Source organism: Corvus hawaiiensis, chromosome 8, assembly GCF_020740725.1.
Source record: "Corvus hawaiiensis isolate bCorHaw1 chromosome 8, bCorHaw1.pri.cur, whole genome shotgun sequence".
Lineage (NCBI taxonomy): Eukaryota > Metazoa > Chordata > Aves > Passeriformes > Corvidae > Corvus > Corvus hawaiiensis.
In genome coordinates, this window is record NC_063220.1 from 29,739,698 (window position 1) to 29,761,371 (window position 21,674).

General features: G+C 46.2%; 1 long non-coding RNA gene across 1 annotated transcript in view; it reads right to left on the minus strand.

Moving 5' to 3' along the window:
- The window catches only part of LOC125329061, a 109,188-nt gene extending 89,681 nt beyond the window's left edge, over positions 1 to 19,507 (minus strand). The window contains exon 1 of the long non-coding RNA XR_007205026.1: positions 18,738 to 19,507. This is a non-coding gene — a long non-coding RNA (uncharacterized LOC125329061). The remainder of the gene's footprint in view (positions 1 to 18,737) is intronic.
- Positions 19,508 to 21,674: the final 2,167 nt, after the last annotated feature.

Here is a 21,674-nt window from a genome sequence, read left to right on the forward strand (position 1 = left end):
TGCCTTCTGAAAAAACAACTGAGCAATTCCTTGACTTGTACAGGAGACAAATAAAGGACCCTCCTGCACACAAAAGCTCAACAAAGGGGACAGGAGGTAAAATGGAACAGCATTACAAGTGTGTACACACACTAAGAATGTGTTACAGAAATTGCATTTCTTTTCCTCAGACTAAGGCAGCAGAGAAATACTCAGAGCTGTTTCTAGAGCCCAGGTAAAACTGATACCTGTGTGCAGGTTTATTGGCCGAGACACTTAGGGTTAGAGGATCTTTGAGTCTATTCCCTTTCCAGTGAAGAATATCTACAAAAAGGCATCATTATGTCATTTCACAATTCATGGAAAGAAATATATTTTCCTCCTCTTGAAATCTTGTAAAGTCCCAACAACTAATTAAACCTGATGTCAGAATTTAACCACAGGTGTGACAAAACCAGCTGGTCTCAAAGGCAGAACACCTTAAGGTGACAATCTGTTTCCAATTCCCATTCAGATTTAACACACACACTTTTTGTTTTTCCATGTAAGATACCACAGGAAAAAAAAGACATCTGTCTCCCAACACTACTTGAATTTAGGAATTGGAAGCCTGCCACATTTTCATTTGCACTAGAAGTAATAGCAAGTTAAAATCCAGTGGGTTTGAGTAATTTTGGAAGATGCAGTGGTAGGTAAGGAGATCTTTGGTCAGATGTGAAAACCTGGAAGTACAAGAAAAGATCATGGTTTTGAAGCAGAAGGTTTTGACTTTCACTTCCCACTGTTGAGAATATACTGCTTTAGGACAGTGTGTTAGGAAAGGCAGCTCCTGGATACCTGTTAGGACTACAGGGACACAGAGCAGTCTAATAAGGTCAAGTGTGACAAGTTTTCTCCCTTCTGCAGTGATGAATGGGATCACAGCCCTTGTTTTGGGATAGTCTCAAGGTTCTAAAGCCCTAAGGTGCATACCTCAACATGTAATCACAATTCAGCCTGAGAAAAAGTTCAGAGACATCACTCAGACGCTCCTACCCCGGCCCAAAGGACAAAGCTGAACAAAGTGCTTCAGTCTGCTGCTACTATTTCTAGCTAAGTAAAACTTTATGCCCTCTACATAACCCCCCCACCTTTTGTCAAAACACACATTGCCATATTTCATCTGAGCTTCCACCCTCATCCAAGACACTGACTGGGAGAAGGCAGAGAAACATCCAAACAGCTTCCTTCAAAACCAAAAATCCTGTTAACACTCAGCCAAAATGGCCAACAGACATCCCAAATCAGAGCACAGCACCTGTAATCTGCTTTTTTGGATAAACCTATAAGGATGAGGGCAACATTACAGATAAGATTATGAGAAGCAGAGTAAAGCCTCCCCCACCCCAAAAAGAGACAAATATAAACCAGCTGCAGTAACTCTGAGGGGAGTGACTCTGTGCTGTGCCTTGCTGCATCCAAATGAAATGGCAGGATAGATCTGCTGGAAGAAAAGTTGCTCTACTCTGCACTGATAAGGGCTTAGTGATTTAAAGGCTCATCAGAAGGACAACTGCTGAGGTCTTGAATTGCCTGTTAGAAATAAGTTGAGGAAGCTGTGATTTACAAAGATCCCAAAACTTGCCTGCTTGGGCTTTGTTTTATCTTTTTGTTGATTTGCTATTTTTTTTTGTTTGGCTTTAGGTTGCTTGTTTCAAGCCAGTAGAAATTTAGTTTTATTAGTTATTTTAAAGTAATGTTTGGGGCTTTTTTAAAAAAATCTGATACTTGTGGCTGGAGTTTTTTTGTCTGTTTCTTTGATTGGCCTCCAAAAAAAAGACAGCCATACCTTATGCTTTACACAGCCTAATCTTGCAACCTAATATTTATAGCATTTATATCCTAACCTTTTATATCAGCAACTGTTGAGTTATCTCTCTGCCCTTTACTTGACTTTATTACATGCAGTGAGAACAGGGTGGATCCCAGAGGTATATGCTCAGTAAAAAAAAATAAAAATCACAGGTTTTAATCTGTCACGGGTCTCATTTCATATCACGTCACATGCAATGATTCGTGCATTTCTTATTTTTTGATTCAAAACTGCCTAAAATGAATAATCCACTGACACTCCTCCCCACCAGCAGGTAATTATGGTCTAATGGGTCTGATACACTGACTATAGCTGCTGAGCACACTGACATTCTTCACAGGCTAAAACTGTTTCTGTGAGGTTAAATCCTGCCAGTTTAGCTCTTGGAAGCGAGCCCCACTGCACATGTAGGACAGGATACCACCTGAGGGAAGGGGGGAAGAGCTGTGCATTAGACCAGGTGTGTCATCAATCTGCATCTCTCACAAAAGCTTTATTAGAGACATGGGCTTCAGGAAGACTCCACTGCACCTCCTGGAAGGACTCGGTCGCTGAAACTCCAGCTTCCCCCTGCTGTGGCTCAGAACAGCACTTCATCTTTCACGTGATGTTTCACAGCCCTCAGGTGGAAGACAGTAAAGTGGCCAAACAGATACTCTGAGAAGTGCAAATACTTTGGTGGTGTGACCTTGCTTATCCGTAGAACAGCTTAGGCAGATTGGAACTGCTTGATTCCAAATGCCACCTGAACGGGGAACAAACAGGATCCAACAGTCCCAGTCTAGCAGTAAGACTACATCTGTACATAAGCTTGGGCATGAGAGATAACCCAGTGGGCTTTTCTTTCCAGACTACATATGAACTTTGATTAGGCATTGCTTTATTATTTTATGTTTATTATTTCAGACATTACCTTGGAAAACTGCTAGATGGTGCTAGAACATGTACATATGCAATACCATGCTAATACAGGGCTTTAGCTGCAATCCTTGTCCCTAGAATTTGATGCAATTGCCTTGTTGTATATAGACAGAGAGCTGTGTCCAGGATGGCAGAATCATATTTCTCATGCTTTGCAGGGGGTGAACACAGAGAAACACTCAGCTGGACTCACATCAGGGCCCAGGTCAAGGAGATTAACTCATCCCCACGTGGCTCAGCGAGAACATGCAAGGCACAATTCTGCACACATTTAACAAGCCTGCAGCTGTATGGATTCTATGTTCCCAAGAACAAGCCATCCTGCATAAAAAGAGCATCTTCAAGAGACCACTGTGTTCTTCCTCAATGCAAATATTCTTGGAAAGAGAAAAAAAGAGGCAAAAGCAGGAGAAGGGAGGAAAGAAGCAACCAACCAACAAAACAGAAAAAAAAAATCTGCTCCTGTTTACAGCAAAGGAGAATTTAGTAATGATACCCAACTTGTCTGCAACTCATGTTACCAGTTTAGCTAATATTATTGATTTTTGAGTGGTTTGTATGGGGAAGTTTAAGGATGTCATGTCATAAATATATGGGATTATAAATGAGAAATGCAGTTAAAAAGAAATATGATTACAGAGGAAGTATCACTCTGGAGCAATTGGGCTTACACAGTACAGACTTGATCCATAATCTACTAGAGCTTTTATATGAGGAAAAAACATAGACATTTTAAAATGGTATTAATATACTTGATTCTTAACATTAATGGCTAAGCACGTGGACAGTGAGGGAAAAGAAAACTCCAAGAAGACTAAAACCAGCTTTAATTACTGTTAATCTGCAGAGACATTCACATCAGAAATATCACCCTGGCATTTGCCTGTTTACCAGCTGCGGATCAAGCTCTGTAACATTTAATCTTTGTAAGTACTTGCCCTTTGAAAACCTCTCCTTCCCTCATCTTTCCCTCAACAAATCAGCTCCTGTGTTCCTGCTGCACAGCACTTTCTGCCAGCTTCTCCTGCCTATTCCCTGGCTGGGGAGCTTTCCTTCCAAGCCCCTCTCTGCTCTGCAGTTGATGGGAGGGGAATATCAACTTTCCTCCAACAAATAAAAGCCCTGGGAGCCCAGGGCCTTCCTGGGCACATTCCTGGCGAGAGGCACTGCATCTGGAAAAGCAACCAGAACTTGCCCAGCAGAACTGCATGGTTGCCATTAAAGGCAAAGGAAAGTGCCTAAATAGTTGTTGAGATCAAAACAACGCCCGGGCCAGCCTAGAAACACAAAAGCTACTTCAGGGGATCTAGAGCTGCTTTGTTCCTAGATAAAGGCAGCATTTGCACCACCTCGGCCAACAAACCTACTCTTCATGGGATGGCAAGCACCAATGACCACACAGAAATAATGTTTACCCTTCAGGCCAGCAGCATCTGAGAAACCTAACAGCTAATTTTGCTAAGCTACTGTATCCAATAAGTTGTAGTATAAATCGATTTGTTTTCAGCTTCTTATGCTTGTGTGATTCTCCCATATAGAAGAGTTTTTCAGCAGAAAATTTCAGGTGTTCCTGAAATCTTTCCGAATAAAAAGTAAAATAAGAACTGAAATTATAAAGTGAATTCACTTCTCAGAAATCATTGTGCAAGATTAATCTATTTTCTCCCGGAAAGTGAGCCTGTCATCACACATCCCATCTCTTATACTCATTCAGACCCCTAGGTAACTGGACCCACCTCCAGAAGATTGCTTTAAATTCCGGTCATGCTTCATGCATTCCAAGAGCAAAATTAGATGGAACCACCTTCCCTTGACCTTTCCTTTTCCAGCATGTTATTTCTACATTTTTAAAGAAACCATATATAATAATAATAAAAACCATCTATCAAGACTTATTTCTATAGGTCTTTCAACTCAAGATTTTTTAGTTAGTCTGTGTGACATTTCCAAGAAAGCAAATTACTGGCATTAAATTTATCAACTTCTTTTTGTATTTTCAACATGAAGCATAAGAGAAAATTTTCCTTTCTTGGAGAAAAAAAAAATCTTATTTGCCATGTTGCTACTTGGACTGAGGTGAGGATCTGTTCTTTGCACCAAATGAAAAAATAATGGAGAGAAAAAGTGCATAGGATTAGCACAGCTTATCTAAAATCACAATTGCCAACAGAGCTTCTGATCAAAAAGCATCTCAGGAGTAGAACACCCTTATTAACTTTATTGACTCTGTGACACTATTATTATCTACAATACACCCATTAAGAAAGATTTTGATTGTTCTTCCTCTGAAAAAATAAACCCCATTTGTTCAAACAATTCAAATTAAGGATTCAAGCAAAGCATTCAGGCACATTTCCAACTGCTGATCTTTACCTCTAATTGTTTCTGCAGTAATGCTGTACCCACCACACCAGGCAATGCCTATTTTCCAGAAATATTCTTAGATAAATGGCTGTACCTGGAGACAGTCTTTTTAAACACAGTAAAGAGCACTTATGTACAAATAAAACATCCAAATCTGAAGAACCACAGCCTCTAAATGGTCAACACAACCCTCCAGAGACTATAAATGCCCAGGCCACACAGCTGATGAAATTAGCACTTGATCACCTGGTGTTCCAAATCAGCAGATGAGGTTCAAGTGGCAGTGGAAGAAAATCAAGATCACCTGGTGCTCATCAAATGAAGCAGCTGATTACTCAAACAATCTTCATATGAGGTTATTCAACATTAATGACATTAATGACATTCACATGTCACTCATTTTGGTCAATTCTGCCTGAAGTTACCTCATTACCTAATCATTCACTAAGCACAATTTCTGTTGCTCCCACACCTCTGCACACCCCGTGGTTATGCTTTTATTCTAGGTAACCAAAAATAAAACTAAAAAATTCATTTTTCTACAGCAAAGTCTCTCTATTCCTCTTCACAGTTTCTCCTAGAAAAAAATTTAACACAGATTTAACAGCAGTACCAGGCTGTAAACATTACGATCTTCTGGGCCTTAGTTTCTGCTCCAGCTCTGCTAACTCTGAAGCCTACTGCCTTTGAGAGGACATTTCCCAGAACAGCTCGCTCCAAGCCCATCCAGAGCTGGGAGATGCTGACTTGTAGAGGGCAGAGAACTGGCAATATCCTGTGGTGCCAGGAGCCAGTGCTTAAATGGAGCTGCCTTATCAAGGGTGCTTCTCCCAAGAGCGCTGGGCCTCACCGGAGGCCGGCACAGCCCTGCACAAAGGAGAATTTTCCTCGTCTCTACAAACACATCAGGAGTCCTACTGATTCTGGAATCCTCCTCTTCCCCTATGCCACTTTTAATGCCAACTACCCACTCTCTTTTCCAGACCATGCAAAGAAACTTGCTTTCTCAGGTCACCACCCTCTAAATCCTGCCTCTCCACTCCTGCAGCAGACAGACTAGTAGGAATTACTTATCACTGGGCAATATGTTCCTACAGGTCTTTCAAGTATCTGACAAAAGCTGAAATATCCAAACATCAAGTCTGGTGCTCTCTTAATTTCTTGTCAGGAAACAGCAAGTATTTTTCCCCTCTGACAGTAGTAAAAGAATGAGGCAAGAAAGGATGAGATGTATTTAACTAAAATTTTCTTACCCTAGTGCTCATGCCACAAATGTGCTTACTGCCTTATCACTAAACCTTATCTTGCTGACAAAAGTTTCCATAACATCCATAGGATTCACAGTGGGAAGTATATGGTCTGAATGCCAGCAGCTCCTGAAGAGCTACTGAAAGGCCAAATCACCTCCTTCATGTACTGACTCAGAAACAAAAGCCTGAGCTGCAGGAGGAGTGCTGCAGTGGAGAAGCACTCCAGTGAAGTGGAGTATCAAAGGGTGGGAGAGGAGTCAGGGATACAGACTGAGGGACTGGAAAGGCTGAAAGCTGCTGCCAGTGACAAGGAATATTCTCTTCCGCACAGCAGAGAGGTCCCACAGGGGCTCTGGACTGCACCAAGGGGACAGGCCCAAATCACTCCAGACCACCTCACTGTCAAAGGCAGGGAAAGTGCCTGGAGGCACCAGGACAGTGACCAGGGTAGCTGCAGGCCGGACAGGGCCCCAGTCCAGACATTCACCGTCTTTTGGGTGTCTGCAGTTCCTGCAGGAGCTTTCACACAGTACTGGCCTTGTGACAGCTGTGTCACATCAGAGTCGCCACAGCAAAGCACTAACTCACCATGAAGACCTCCTGCCACAGGCTGCCCCGGTGCCATGCGGCTAGCCCGCTGTCCTGGGCACCGGGCAGCCTCGGCCTGCTCCGAAGGGGCGGCCGGGAGCCAAATCACAGCGTGGGGACAGCAGGCGAAGCTTCGGGCCGGGTTCGCCTTGCCCGCCAATGGCGAGGGCGCGCGAAGGAGGAAGGAAAGAGCGGAGGGACTCCTACGTGCTGGGAGAGGGTTTATCAGACTGGAAAAGCCCACAGAGAAAGCCAAAGCCAGGTGGCTTGCAGGGGGTCCTGTACTTCGACAATATGGGCAGGGAAAACACACAGTAACCAATGGAACATCAGCCACAGGGTGTTACCAAGGTGGGGAGAAGGAATTACAGCAAATGGGAGAAGGGGTAGGCGGGGAGGAATAACGAAGACCAATTAACTACCGAATAACATAGAACTCTCTGGAAAGCAACCAAATATGAGAAATAAGGGGAGGGGAGGGCTGTAGCCAATGGTATGGCACGGATTTATGTATTTTTCACAGCCTTATGAATGCTCAAGGCTTTTGGGCTGTGGCAGCATCAAACCAATGGACCTTTGGGTCCACTTGATCCCTCTGACCCTGGCTTTGGCCATGGTTCACCACAACAACAGGCAACCCCCCATCACCTCTCACTTGCGAAAGGGAAGAGAACTCATCAACACAAATTAATTTGACAGTAACCTTGAGAGAGTGCGGGGAATTCTTTGGCTTGCCTAATGGCTACAGAGGGACTTTTTGCACTGGGATTTCATATAATCTGTTTGCTATTTAAACAAAAAATAATCTTTTAGAGCCTGCAACTACCTTGGACTGAGTCCCCTTGCAATTACAAAAGTGATTGTGTTTGAGTAGCTGGCTTTCTCCTTCACTGCTCTGCTTCTTTCCACTCTGGTGACTTCTACAGGGAAATCATCCTTTGGACATCACGAGTAGATGCTCCAGGCATTATTGGGTTGTCCAAAGCTCAGTATCTCAGCCTCGCTGCTAGTACTAGTCAGGGCAGAAGAGAATTGAACTGTTGCAAAGAAGGGCAGTTGTTTAGACACCTTTGAGAATCCTTATGCACACTAGAAAAGTCTCTTCCTATTAGTACTCATAACTAGGAATCACTTAACCTTTGACTGTATAACAGAGCCAAATTCCATGATATATTGGGTTGCCACGGTAGAAATAATTAAGGAAGACAGTGCAGGAAATAATAATTTACACTGGCATGTCTGGAATCCCAAGTTCTCAGCATGTTCTACAACTGTTAATGAAAAATAGGCAAAAGAGAATAGGCTATGTGATTAATGTTACAGTCCTTCCCTGTGCAGAAATGTCATGGAGGGAGGGCAAAACTGACAGAAGGGGGAATGCCTGGGGTAACAGAATGCACCTCTCTCCTTGCTTAGTTTCATTTTAAAAAGGTATGGGGCTGTTATAATTTCATGCAAGCTTGCAAAGTTGACTGTCCTTATAAAAAGAGCAATTACACACACACTTCAAGCACGAAGCAGCACAATAATTAAATGAGTAATTACCTTCCCACTTTTAAGCTGTCATGCAATTAAACTTAATTAAACATTCTCTATACTTCACTAATACAAACAGAAGAAGGTAAGAAGGGTGTGGCAAAGAAAGGGCATTTGGCAGAAGGTTGAGCCTATTATTCTGTCTATAATAAAAAATAACACTGTACAGTCAGCACTAGGTTCTCATGTGATTGCCTTGTTCCTGGCCAGAATATAACCTGGTCTGAGCTGCAATATGAGCAATACACTGAGGAAATTCCATACAGTTTAAATTTGTGTCACATTCTTCTCTGTAACATTGCAAAATGCTCTTCAAAAGAAACAAGTTCAAGGAAAGAGAAATGCTGGCATTTTAGAGCAGAGGGAGTAAAGAATTCTGTACAGAAAAGCTGCTCCAAATGTATAACAAAATCTTTAACGCAAACACAAGTCCAAGGTTTCTCTTTTCCCCAGCAGAGGAACTGTTGGAGAGACACAATAGAGGAAGGACCAAGAAAAGACATGGGAATTTTGTTGACAAGGAGACAAGACAGCTGTGGTGCAAGAACTATTGTGATCTTGCTCCCATCCTGGTCTGAAATACAAATAAGCTTTGTAGAGGCACAGCCCACATATTTCTGCTAATTATTTATTCCTTCCCAGAAAGCTACTGTCTCTAGCTGCATGTTATTATGTCAAATGACAAAACTAAGACAAAAAAATTCATCCTCTCAAGTAACAAGAATTGTGTCTTCCACCACTCCCTGAGGCAAAGGCAAGAGTAGGCAGCAAAACATCTAAAAGCAAAACCTGACCACGCTCTGTAAATATAAATTTTAATTCCAGGCGTCCTCAGATTTTGGCCCACCCCCACAACCCACATGTGTGCACACACCTTTCTACTCCTTTTCTTTGCTACTGAGTCCTGATTCCAAGTGCCACAGAAACAATTTGTGCACATCTCATCAGAACGTAACTGGGAAAGCCAATTTTGCCATTTTCTACCCTCATTTCTTCCAGCATCCAGAGCAGTTCCACAGAACTGAAACCTGCCATTAATATTAGCAGAGGGGTCTTAACATAGTTTGAGACTATCAGCATGATGATGGGACAAAGACAGGAAGCTTGAAGATAAGGTGTTATTATTAAAACGATGGGGGGAAACCCAATAAGAACATGTAGTGGTTTGGTTCGAAATATCCATTACTTACTTATTTCCCTTCTATGAGATAAGAATTAGGAGAAAGCAAAACAGGTTCAAACTTAAACGGTTGCGATACAAAGAAAGAGTTTTATTACTAATAGAATTAAAAGTAGAAAGAAATAACAAGAAATTAGAGCAAACCCACTCCCCATTCCAGCACTTTCCTCCTTTTACCCAACTCATACAAAGGATAACAGAACATGGGATGTTAGTCAGTGTTGCAGTTCTTGAAAAGCATCTTTATTATGCTTAAGGAAAAAGAAGGGTTTTCTTCTGCTTTACATGGTTCCCAAACTGCCACCAACAGCAGATCTGCCCAGAAAGAAACAATCTGCTGTGGTGTAAAACATCTCTCCCATGAAAAATCTTACAGTTCCTTCACACTGCAAAACATGGGCCATCACATGGGGTTATTAATCTTTTTAAGGATGAGTTATTTTGGCCTGCACACAAAGGCTTTCTTCGCCACAAGTCTCTAAAAGCCTCTCACTGCTTCTATATAGCCTGGTACGGGCACTCTTCACAATCTTCACGGGCCACACGTGAATTCTCCATCCCCCCATGTTCTTCAAATGGATTAAAGAGACAAACAGTTTGTGATATTACAGTTCCTTACCACGGACTGCAAGAAGTTTTTTAAGCTACGCGCGAGAATCGCGGCACCGCCCTCTTTTCTCCCGTCGCCATGCTCAGCTCCGTCCCACGTGACTCACTTCTCTTTCTCTCTGACTCTGAAGCTGCCATGTTGAAGAGTGTTCTTGTTCAGGCTTTACGGTAGAGAAAGCCTCTCTCCCTTTGTGCTGCTGGCTGCATGGGGTCTCCTTCAGTTCAGTGTGAAGTGTGCTGGCTGCAGACAGGAGGCTGCGGCGGCTCCCGTGGGCTCCGTGTGGCGAGGAGAGGGACCCGTCGGTCCCAGGAAGCCGCGCTGGATGGGTTTAGCCGTGTGGCAGTCCATGGCTGGTTTGAGCTGTGTGGCAGTCCATGGCTGGTTTGAGCTGTGTGGCAGTCCATGGCTGGTTTAGCTGTGTGGCAGTCCATGGCTGGGTTTAGCTCTGTGACAGTCCATGGCTGGTTTAGCTGTGTGGCAGTGCATGGCTGGGTTTAGCTGTGTGACAGTCCATGGCTGGTTTAGCTGTGTGGCAGTCCATGGCTGGGTTGAGCCGTGTGGCAGTCCATGGCTGGATTTAGCTGTGTGGCAGTCCATGGCTGGGTTTAGCCGTGTGGCAGTCCATGGCTGGTTTAGCTGTGCGGCAGTCCATGGCTGGGTTTAGCTGTGTGACAGTCCATGGCTGGTTTGAGCTGTGTGGCAGTCCATGGCTGGTTTGAGCTGTGTGGCAGTCCATGGCTGGGTTTAGCTGTGCGGCAGTCCATGGCTGGTTTGAGCTGTGTGGCAGTCCATGGCTGGGTTTAGCTGTGTGGCAGTCCATGGCTGGGTTTAGCTGTGTGGCAGTCCATGGCTGGATTTAGCTGTGTGGCAGTCCATGGCTGGGTTGAGCTGTGAGCAGTCCATGGCTGGTTTGAGCTGTGTGGCAGTCCATGGCTGGTTTGAGCTGTGTGGCAGTCCATGGCTGGGTTTAGCTGTGTGACAGTCCATGGCTGGTTTAGCTGTGTGGCAGTCCATGGCTGGTTTGAGCTGTGTGGCAGTCTATGGCTGGATTTAGCTGTGTGGCAGTCCATGGCTGGGTTGAGCTGTGAGCAGTCCATGGCTGGTTTGAGCTGTGTGGCAGTCCATGGCTGGGTTTAGCTGTGTGACAGTCCATGGCTGGTTTAGCTGTGTGGCAGTCCATGGCTGGGTTTAGCTGTGTGGCAGTCCATGGCTGGATTTAGCTGTGTGGCAGTCCATGGCTGGGTTTAGCCGTGTGGCAGTCCATGGCTGGATTTAGCCGTGTGGCAGTCCATGGCTGGGTTTAGCTGTGTGGCAGTCCATGGCTGGATTTAGTTCTGTGGCAGTCCATGGCTGGATTTAGCTGTGTGGCAGTCCATGGCTGGGTTTAGCTGTGTGGCAGTCCATGGCTGGTTTGAGCTGTGTGGCAGTCCATGGCTGGTTTGAGCTGTGTGGCAGTCCATGCCTGGGTTTAGCCGTGCGGCAGTCCGTGCCTGGGTTTAGCCGTGCGGCAGTCCGTGCCTGGTTTGAGCTGTGTGGCAGTCCATGGCTGGTTTGAGCTGTGTGGCAGTCCATGGCTGGGTTTAGCTGTGTGGCAGTCCATGGCTGGGTTTAGCTGTGTGGCAGTCCATGGCTGGGTTTAGCTGTGTGGCAGTCCATGGCTGGGTTTAGCTGTGTGGCAGTCCTTGGCTGGGTTTAGCTGTGTGGCAGTCCATGGCTGGGTTTAGCTGTGTGGCAGTCCATGGCTGGTTTGAGCTCTGTGGCAGTCCATGGCTGGGTTTAGCTGTGTGGCAGTCCATGGCTGGTTTGAGCTGTGTGGCAGTCCTTGGCTGGGTTTAGCTGTGTGGCAGTCCATGGCTGGGTTTAGCTGTGTGGCAGTCCATGGCTGGTTTAGCTGTGTGGCAGTCCATGGCTGGTTTGAGCTGTGTGGCAGTCCATGGCTGGGTTTAGCTGTGTGGCAGTCCATGGCTGGGTTGAGCCGTGTGGCAGTCCATGGCTGGTTTAGCTCTGTGGCAGTCCATGGCTGGGTTTAGCTGTGTGGCAGTCCATGGCTGGTTTAGCTGTGTGGCAGTCCATGGCTGGTTTGAGCCGTGTGGCAGTCCATGGCTGGGTTTAGCTGTGTGGCAGTCCATGGCTGGGTTTAGCTGCGTGACAGTCCATGGCTGGTTTGAGCTGTGTGGCAGTCCATGGCTGGGTTTAGCCGTGTGGCAGTCCATGGCTGGGTTTAGCTGTGTGGCAGTCCATGGCTGGTTTGAGCTGTGTGGCAGTCCATGGCTGGTTTGAGCTGTGTGACAGTCCATGGCTGGGTTTAGCTCTGTGGCAGTCCATGGCTGGGTTTGAGCTGTGTGGCAGTCCATGGCTGGGTTTAGCTGTGAGCAGTCCATGGCTGGTTTGAGCTGTGTGGCAGTCCATGGCTGGGTTTCGCTGTGTGGCAGTCCATGGCTGGGTTTAGCTGTGTGGCAGTCCATGGCTGGGTTTAGCCGTGTGACAGTCCATGGCTGGGTTTAGCTGTGTGGCAGTCCATGGCTGGGTTTAGCTGTGTGGCAGTCCATGGCTGGGTTTAGCTGTGTGGCAGTCCATGGCTGGGTTTAGCCGTGTGGCAGTCCATGGCTGGTTTGAGCTGTGTGGCAGTCCATGGCTGGTTTGAGCTGTGTGGCAGTCCACGGCTGGGTTTGAGCTGTGCGGCAGTCCATGGCTGGGTTTAGCTGTGTGGCAGTCCATGGCTGGTTTAGCTGTGTGGCAGTCCATGGCTGGGTTTAGCTGTGTGGCAGTGCATGGCTGGGTTTAGCTGTGTGGCAGTCCATGGCTGGTTTGAGCCGTGTGGCAGTCCATGGCTGGTTTAGCTGTGTGACAGTCCATGGCTGGGTTTGAGCTGTGTGACAGTCCATGGCTGGTTTGAGCCGTGTGGCAGTCCATGGCTGGGTTTAGCTGTGAGCAGTCCATGGCTGGTTTTAGCTGTGTGGCAGTCCATGGCTGGTTTGAGCTGTGTGGCAGTGCATGGCTGGGTTTAGCTGTGTGGCAGTCCATGGCTGGGTTTAGCTGTGTGGCAGTCCATGGCTGGATTTAGTTCTGTGGCAGTCCATGGCTGGATTTAGCTGTGTGGCAGTCCATGGCTGGGTTTAGCTGTGTGGCAGTCCATGGCTGGTTTGAGCTGTGTGGCAGTCCATGGCTGGTTTGAGCTGTGTGGCAGTCCATGCCTGGGTTTAGCCGTGCGGCAGTCCGTGCCTGGGTTTAGCCGTGCGGCAGTCCGTGCCTGGTTTGAGCTGTGTGGCAGTCCATGGCTGGTTTGAGCTGTGTGGCAGTCCATGGCTGGGTTTAGCTGTGTGGCAGTCCATGGCTGGGTTTAGCTGTGTGGCAGTCCATGGCTGGGTTTAGCTGTGTGGCAGTCCATGGCTGGGTTTAGCTGTGTGGCAGTCCTTGGCTGGGTTTAGCTGTGTGGCAGTCCATGGCTGGGTTTAGCTGTGTGGCAGTCCATGGCTGGTTTGAGCTCTGTGGCAGTCCATGGCTGGGTTTAGCTGTGTGGCAGTCCATGGCTGGTTTGAGCTGTGTGGCAGTCCTTGGCTGGGTTTAGCTGTGTGGCAGTCCATGGCTGGGTTTAGCTGTGTGGCAGTCCATGGCTGGTTTAGCTGTGTGGCAGTCCATGGCTGGTTTGAGCTGTGTGGCAGTCCATGGCTGGGTTTAGCTGTGTGGCAGTCCATGGCTGGGTTGAGCCGTGTGGCAGTCCATGGCTGGTTTAGCTCTGTGGCAGTCCATGGCTGGGTTTAGCTGTGTGGCAGTCCATGGCTGGTTTAGCTGTGTGGCAGTCCATGGCTGGTTTGAGCCGTGTGGCAGTCCATGGCTGGGTTTAGCTGTGTGGCAGTCCATGGCTGGGTTTAGCTGCGTGACAGTCCATGGCTGGTTTGAGCTGTGTGGCAGTCCATGGCTGGGTTTAGCCGTGTGGCAGTCCATGGCTGGGTTTAGCTGTGTGGCAGTCCATGGCTGGTTTGAGCTGTGTGGCAGTCCATGGCTGGTTTGAGCTGTGTGACAGTCCATGGCTGGGTTTAGCTCTGTGGCAGTCCATGGCTGGGTTTGAGCTGTGTGGCAGTCCATGGCTGGGTTTAGCTGTGAGCAGTCCATGGCTGGTTTGAGCTGTGTGGCAGTCCATGGCTGGGTTTCGCTGTGTGGCAGTCCATGGCTGGGTTTAGCTGTGTGGCAGTCCATGGCTGGGTTTAGCCGTGTGACAGTCCATGGCTGGGTTTAGCTGTGTGGCAGTCCATGGCTGGGTTTAGCTGTGTGGCAGTCCATGGCTGGGTTTAGCTGTGTGGCAGTCCATGGCTGGGTTTAGCCGTGTGGCAGTCCATGGCTGGTTTGAGCTGTGTGGCAGTCCATGGCTGGTTTGAGCTGTGTGGCAGTCCACGGCTGGGTTTGAGCTGTGCGGCAGTCCATGGCTGGGTTTAGCTGTGTGGCAGTCCATGGCTGGTTTAGCTGTGTGGCAGTCCATGGCTGGGTTTGAGCTGTGTGACAGTCCATGGCTGGTTTGAGCCGTGTGGCAGTCCATGGCTGGGTTTAGCTGTGAGCAGTCCATGGCTGGTTTTAGCTGTGTGGCAGTCCATGGCTGGTTTGAGCTGTGTGGCAGTGCATGGCTGGGTTTAGCTGTGTGGCAGTCCATGGCTGGTTTGAGCCGTGTGGCAGTCCATGGCTGGGTTTAGCTGTGAGCAGTCCATGGCTGGTTTGAGCTGTGTGGCAGTCCATGGCTGGTTTGAGCTGTGTGGCAGTCCATGGCTGGGTTTAGCTGTGTGGCAGTCCATGGCTGGGTTTAGCTGTGTGGCAGTCCATGGCTGGTTTAGCTGTGTGGCAGTCCATGGCTGGTTTGAGCTGTGTGGCAGTCCATGGCTGGTTTGAGCTGTGTGGCAGTCCATGGCTGGATTTAGCTGTGCGGCAGTCCATGGCTGGGTTTAGCCATGTGGCAGTCTATGGCTGGGTTTAGCCGTGTGACAGTCCATGGCTGGGTTTAGCTGTGTGGCAGTCCATGGCTGGTTTGAGCTGTGTGGCAGTCCATGGCTAGTTTTAGCTGTGTGGCAGTCCATGGCTGGTTTGAGCTGTGTGGCAGTCCATGGCTGGTTTGAGCTGTGTGGCAGTCCATGGCTGGGTTTAGCTCTGTGGCAGTCCATGGCTGGGTTTAGCTGCCTGCAGCTCGGGGACAGTTCCCCCAGCAGCGACCCAGGGTCCGTGCCATGGCGTTGGGAAAGGGGGCAGGGAAGGACCAGGGCCCAAAGACCCCCCCACCTTCCAGCAGTCAAGCTCAAACGAAAGGCAATTCCCGCCTTTCCACGCGGTTTAAACATGGAAATTGTGGGAAGCGTCATTAATCTAAAAGACTGTCCATCAACTCAGGTTCAACCCACTACACAATACTGATCAGCTTTCCAAAACACTGCTTGTGTCTGAGTGCTGAGAAACCTGAAAAATGGGTGAGAATCACCACACTATACACCCGGCCCTGCTGCCCCATATTATTTATTTACCATTGCCTGGTGATAAACTGCAGCTGTGCTTAAAATGGGTCAAGAAAAGTTTTATGTTTGGTTCTCATTCCAACTCCCACAGCAAGTAAAACATCACAGGTTGATAAAGTCTAAAACACAAATTGTCCAACACACAGCGCTGTATCAGCTACTGAGAAGAAATGAACTCTATTCCAGCTGAAGCCAGGATGGATGCAATTCTCTCTGGAAGACAACACTGCTTCTTATACATCATAGGCCAAAACAAGTAAATGAACATGCTGAAAACATTGGAAGTGCAGCATTTAGGAGAAGATTGCTACAGACAGTCCATGTTAGTTTGCAGACAAGCCTGACAGGCCAGGGAACACTGCTTTTGGCTGTTTTGCCCCTGCTGTCAGCCCTCTGTTCCACCAGAGGTGGGCAGGGCCGTGCAGCCCCTGCCAGGCACACGGTGACAGGGCCAGTGCTCCAGCTCTCTTGCTCCATGGCTGATTTAGAAGCTGAGGACTCTGAATCCAGTCCCAGCTACCTCACAGCTGCAGGGAGCCTTCAGGAGAGCCAGCCTCAGCTGTTTAACCCAACCTGACAAGTTCCAAAGGATGATTTATTTCCTGTCTGGGACATGATATCATTTTGTTAATGGCCTGGAAGTCAACAGTCCTCTATATCTGACAATGAGTAAGTGCTCTGTGATTTGAATTCAAAATTGGCATCTTAGAAACCATATTAAAGTTATGGTTTCTGCCTTATGATCCATTTCCCCACCCATACCAACATGTCCAAAAATGAAATTCCAACAGACCAGAGCTCGTTCACAACTATATCCTTTTTTTCTTTGATTTAGGCTCTGGTTTGGAATTGTTGATTTCCACTTTTTTTCCCCTCCTGCTTGTTTTGTTTCCGCCTCTTTCTGTTAGATTTGGTAGTATTACCTCAAGTCCTGCTGCTTTCTGGCACGGATGCAGCACAGCTCCTTCCAGCCCCAAGAGTGAGACTATCACCTGCTACTGAGGAACTTTGTTCAGAGGGACAACTTCCATGTTACCTTCACTACGGGAACAAAGAAAACAGTCATCTGAAACTAATTTCCCTATAGGAATGCTCAAGGCAGTGCTGTGGGACAGCAACATGAACTAACCCACACCACCCCTCTCTGCTTGGCATGCCCAGCCCAGGTTAGTTTCAGCAGATCCAGAAAGCTTGTGAGAGACATTGTTTCTGTGCCACAATTTTCTTTTTGCATGGTTCCACGGTGGTCCTGACATATTTTACTGCATATCTGCAAATATCAGAAACCTTCCCTCTCCTCCTGGATTTACAGCGTGCAGTAAGTGAGGCCCAGGCAGCACAGGGTTGTGTTTAATGCTGGGGGAGCTGCCTCAGGGATGTGTTTAACTGTGGGGGGTGATTGTCTCTTGCTGGTAGGGGCTAAAAATATGGTTGGATTTGTTATTTGCTGGGTTTCAAGGAGCACTTTGATTTATATCAGCAAAACTTGTAATATCACTGAAATACTTATGGAATGAACAGTTGGAGCCTGCTCACACCAGACTCAGCAGCAGGCCTTGCTTTCTGCACTGGCTATTCCCTCAGGATTGCTCAGAGGGCACAAGCAGGCTTCATTAAAGGTACGTGATTTTTTCAACTGGGCTTTCACATTACTTCTTCAAAAGGCACAGGAACTCTCAGATTTAGAAGCAAAAAATATAGAAAAAGTAAGTGCAGGAGGAATCCAGACCTCCTCAATGCAGGGTGCTCTAAGGTCAGGTTAGTCAGCTGAGCTTGCTCTTAGGATAACCTATTTCAGTATTTCACCACTGTCATGACCAATTTTTCTTCCCTAATAACTAATGAGAATTTCCCTTGCTGTAATTTGTCTCTGATGCCTTTCTTTCTTTCCTTAAACAGCTCCAGGAAGATGTTGGTTCTGTCCTTTGTACATTCTCCCTGCCATTACATTGCAAAATGATCTTTTCACAGTTGAGCCCATAGCAAGGCAGACTGAAAGAACCCACAGTGCCACTTCCATCTTTAGGGCGTGGCTGCCATCCCATCACCATCTTGCCTCTAATGTATCTCCTTTCCACTGCACACGTAGGCAAGGCCTGGTCCTTTTGACAGCTCAGACAACCTCAGGTCTAACCAGCAGAGCTACAACAATACATGACCTACCTTACATTGCAAAAACATTGTGATTTCACAATTAATAACTGCATTAAACATTAAGTGAGAAAATAGACAGTCATGGACATGCCCTGCTAGAAACAGCCTCCCTGCCACAGTAACAAGTAGAAAAACAGAGCAATAAAGACCCCTTCTGGCTTCACTCTGGTGCAGTGACAAGTGTATTAGCTGTTCTCACAATCTTTGTTATTGCAATAATAAATACGAACCTGAAAATAAGAAAGAAAAAGAAATCCACTTGGCTCAGAGACTACTTCTTGGCAATCAATACACTCTGAATAACCTACAAAATTGTGGTCTAGAAGAGGTAGTCAAGTCTCACTGTCCATCTTCCTTTAAGCACCGGTGTTCATAATGGCCCCTCATTTAGAAGTGTTCATTTCCATCACTGCTGGAGCTCAGCTCCAGTCTCTTTCCCCAAAAAAGAAGAAAGAGTGAACAGACTGAGGCAGCCTTTGACTACACACTTTCACTTACCAGGCAGCTCTTAACCTTGCCTCTCTGAAGTCTCCTCTAAGCTGATTTGCAAAGATCCAGGGGTACAGAAAATGGGGCAAAACCTGCAGAATTACTCAGAGACTTGCTAATAGAGTTCAGTAAGGAGGAAAAAAGCTTCACAGATCTCTTTTTTTTTTTTTTTAACCTGGTAAATTGGTATAGGGAAGAGTTCTTTCTATGCAAGTCAGTGTAACCAGATCGTGGACTCTCATTCTTCAAGCCCAACTCAGGATATTAGGACAGAAAAGCACATACCCCAGAATATTTCAGAATAAAACCTAGGGAGATTTACCTTTTATAAACATGCATCCAGAAGTCTTTTGTTGGAGAAAGTGTTGTTTCTGTGGAGAAAAAATGACCCCTACTCCAGGATGTGCTCACTATCAAAACAAGGAGATGCAAATGTCTAAAACAGCACTGTCAGCACCACAGATTAAGATGTGCACTAAACCTTCACACAAACCATGAGACAAGGCTTGTGAATGCTGTTTCATACTGCCTAGAAACAGTGCTCTCTGGTTTTATATATTGTGCTTCTAACTTCTTCAGAGTGCTTTCCTGTACAACACATTAGGCTGTAAGAGATTCAAACATGCTGAGGGTCGCTCCCTTCCACACTGTCACATGGCACGTGAACCTTCAGCTCCACAAGCTCACATCTTCTGGGGCACTCCTTCCAATCCTTCAGAGATAGCTCTGGGTGCAGATTTCTCATCTCTTTTGGCAGTACCTCCCACACAGTCCCATTACCAAAGCTGTGAAAGCAGCTTTAAACTCCCACACAAAGCTCTCCAGCAAACCCAGAACTGCCCTGCAGAGCTCCTCACCAGGATCATCACCCTGCAGCAGGAGTCAGAAAGCCAACCTCAGGCACAGAGCAGGCTCACAGCCAGAAGTACCTCACAAAGCACAGAGGCTGGATGTGTGTTAGATGTCCACGTGTCCATGGGAGCAGAAAGCTGCTGCAAGGAAGGCACAACAAAGAAATGCTGGAGAGTCAGCTCAAGGCAAGGAAAGAGAGTATTTTTAGAAGCTTCCAACAAAAAGCTGCAGACAAACAGAACTCCCTTGTGCCTCCTGTGGCCGCTGGGATGTTAAGTGACTGTTCTCTCCCCCCTCTGAAGGAGTGTGGGCATCTGTGGACGATGAGTGCTCATTAACATCGATTCATTAACTTAGAATTAAGGGCATTGTTTATCACAGCAGCATAAATGCCACAGACTGAGAGACGCTGTGCATTAGGCAGCAATTTCACTGATCAGAAAGATAGGTTTAAACTGCGAACAGCTGTCCATGAAGGGATTGGCACAGGTGATAGATCAGCATGTGGACCCAGGCCTCGTGCAGCAAAACACATTCATCAGTGACCCAGGCTCAGTTCAGAACCACTTAAGGTAGGAATCTCAAGGTGGCAAGTTAGGCGTGTCACAGTCCTAATCCTCTAAAGCAGCTAATCCACAGTTAAGATTTAAATTCAAGAGAATGGTCCAAAATGCTGCTAAGGCTTTTATGGAGTTGGCAGCTTTTCACAATCTAAAACTAATCAGCAAGCCTGCATCCCTGAGCATAATTTGGTCAATTTGGTTTGTGGAAACAAAACTCGGGGAAAGTAGGGAGCGCTGGCTGAGGGCTGGTGAAACACATCTGGAAAAGGGAAAGTAGACCCATGCATCTGAAGCCATTCTCAGTGCTGTCAGCCCTGAGACTCAGTTCAGCCATGCCAACAGCATGCTAAAAGCATGAAACTGCTAAAAGCACAGAAACAGGTACCTCCCAGACTGGAGAACAACCAATCTGTGCCATAGTCAGTACCTTGAGCCAAATGCAGGACTAGAAGCAGATGGGCAAATGGGAAACATATGTATACACAGTTCACACAGAGTAAGGTACACCCAGTTGTTCCACAGGGTGATGCAGTGAGAGTGGCAGAGTTGTAAAGCCCCATCTTCTGGTTTGGTTGGATGCTCAGCTCTGAGTCCCTCAAGGTGAATAGCAATTTCTTCTTGTGAATGAAAGAGCATATCATCAGCTTGCTGTTAAGGGGTGATTAACAGAATATTGAAATTAACATTTCTCCTTCTGACCCTTTAACCTTTTTCAGTTATATTACTTTGACACAGCATTAAATCTCTATCTTATTTGTACCCACCATCAAGCTTGTAAAAGCTAAAACCAGCAGCAACACATTTTATCTTTGAAGGAATGTGCATGGTTGAAAGACTAAAGAAAGCTGCTATCTCCTGTCTTATCATTCTTTATACAAGTTCTCTTTATGATTTCAAAATGGCAAGAAATATGCAATGAAATTCAGTGATAAAATATCTGAAAATGTCTGAAATACTGCTAGTAACTAAAGTGCTTCAGCATTCTCCTCCTTTAAATATCCTCATCTGTGAGGGGATATAACATCTTACTTCCACTGAATTCTGTGAAGTCCATGAACAAAACAAACAGAACACATAAAAATAACACCAAATAAGATGGAATAAGCTTTGAGCAGTTGTTTTCATTCCAGGACAGAGAAGAATAATAAAATCAAAGAGAGACTTCACTGGAAGTAGCCAAGTATTCAAAATCCAGAAGGAAATCATTGAGTAGCTTTTGGAGATAGGAAGGTCACACAGTGTCAATCACAATATTTGACCTGCCAATACACCGAGCACTGATGACTCCTACACAAACTGAAAAGATTCATAATATCAATGAGAGGGAGAATTCTTTAAACACTTACTAGCACTTTTCAAGCTGCTTTCATTACCTTACATCGATAAGTACACCTCGAACAGGCTTGAATTAGTTACACTGCAATTAAGATGTCAAAAGCAGGCTCTGAAATGGGCATCTATTAACTCTTTCAATAGTCTAATTAGGACTGCAAAACAAGGAGTACATCACAAGGCAATACACATTTCAGCCAGCTGGCCCAAATTGAGATAACTTTACTACTTGTAAAAACCTTGGAGAGAAATTCCATAGGAAGATTGGAATTTGAAGGCAATTCTTTTAAAAAACACTTAGCAAATTAAAATACTTAAAGACATAAATCCTTCACTAAAGCCATCTGTCTTACTTGACCCTTTCACATAAATTCCTAGGGAATTTGTTCAAGTGCTTCTGCAATCAAGTCACTCCACGCTAATAAGGTACAGATTTAGCCTGTAAATATTCCTCCAGTAGAAAAGTTGTTTTCCAGCTTACACCACAAAACAGCCTCTCTGCCATTCATTCA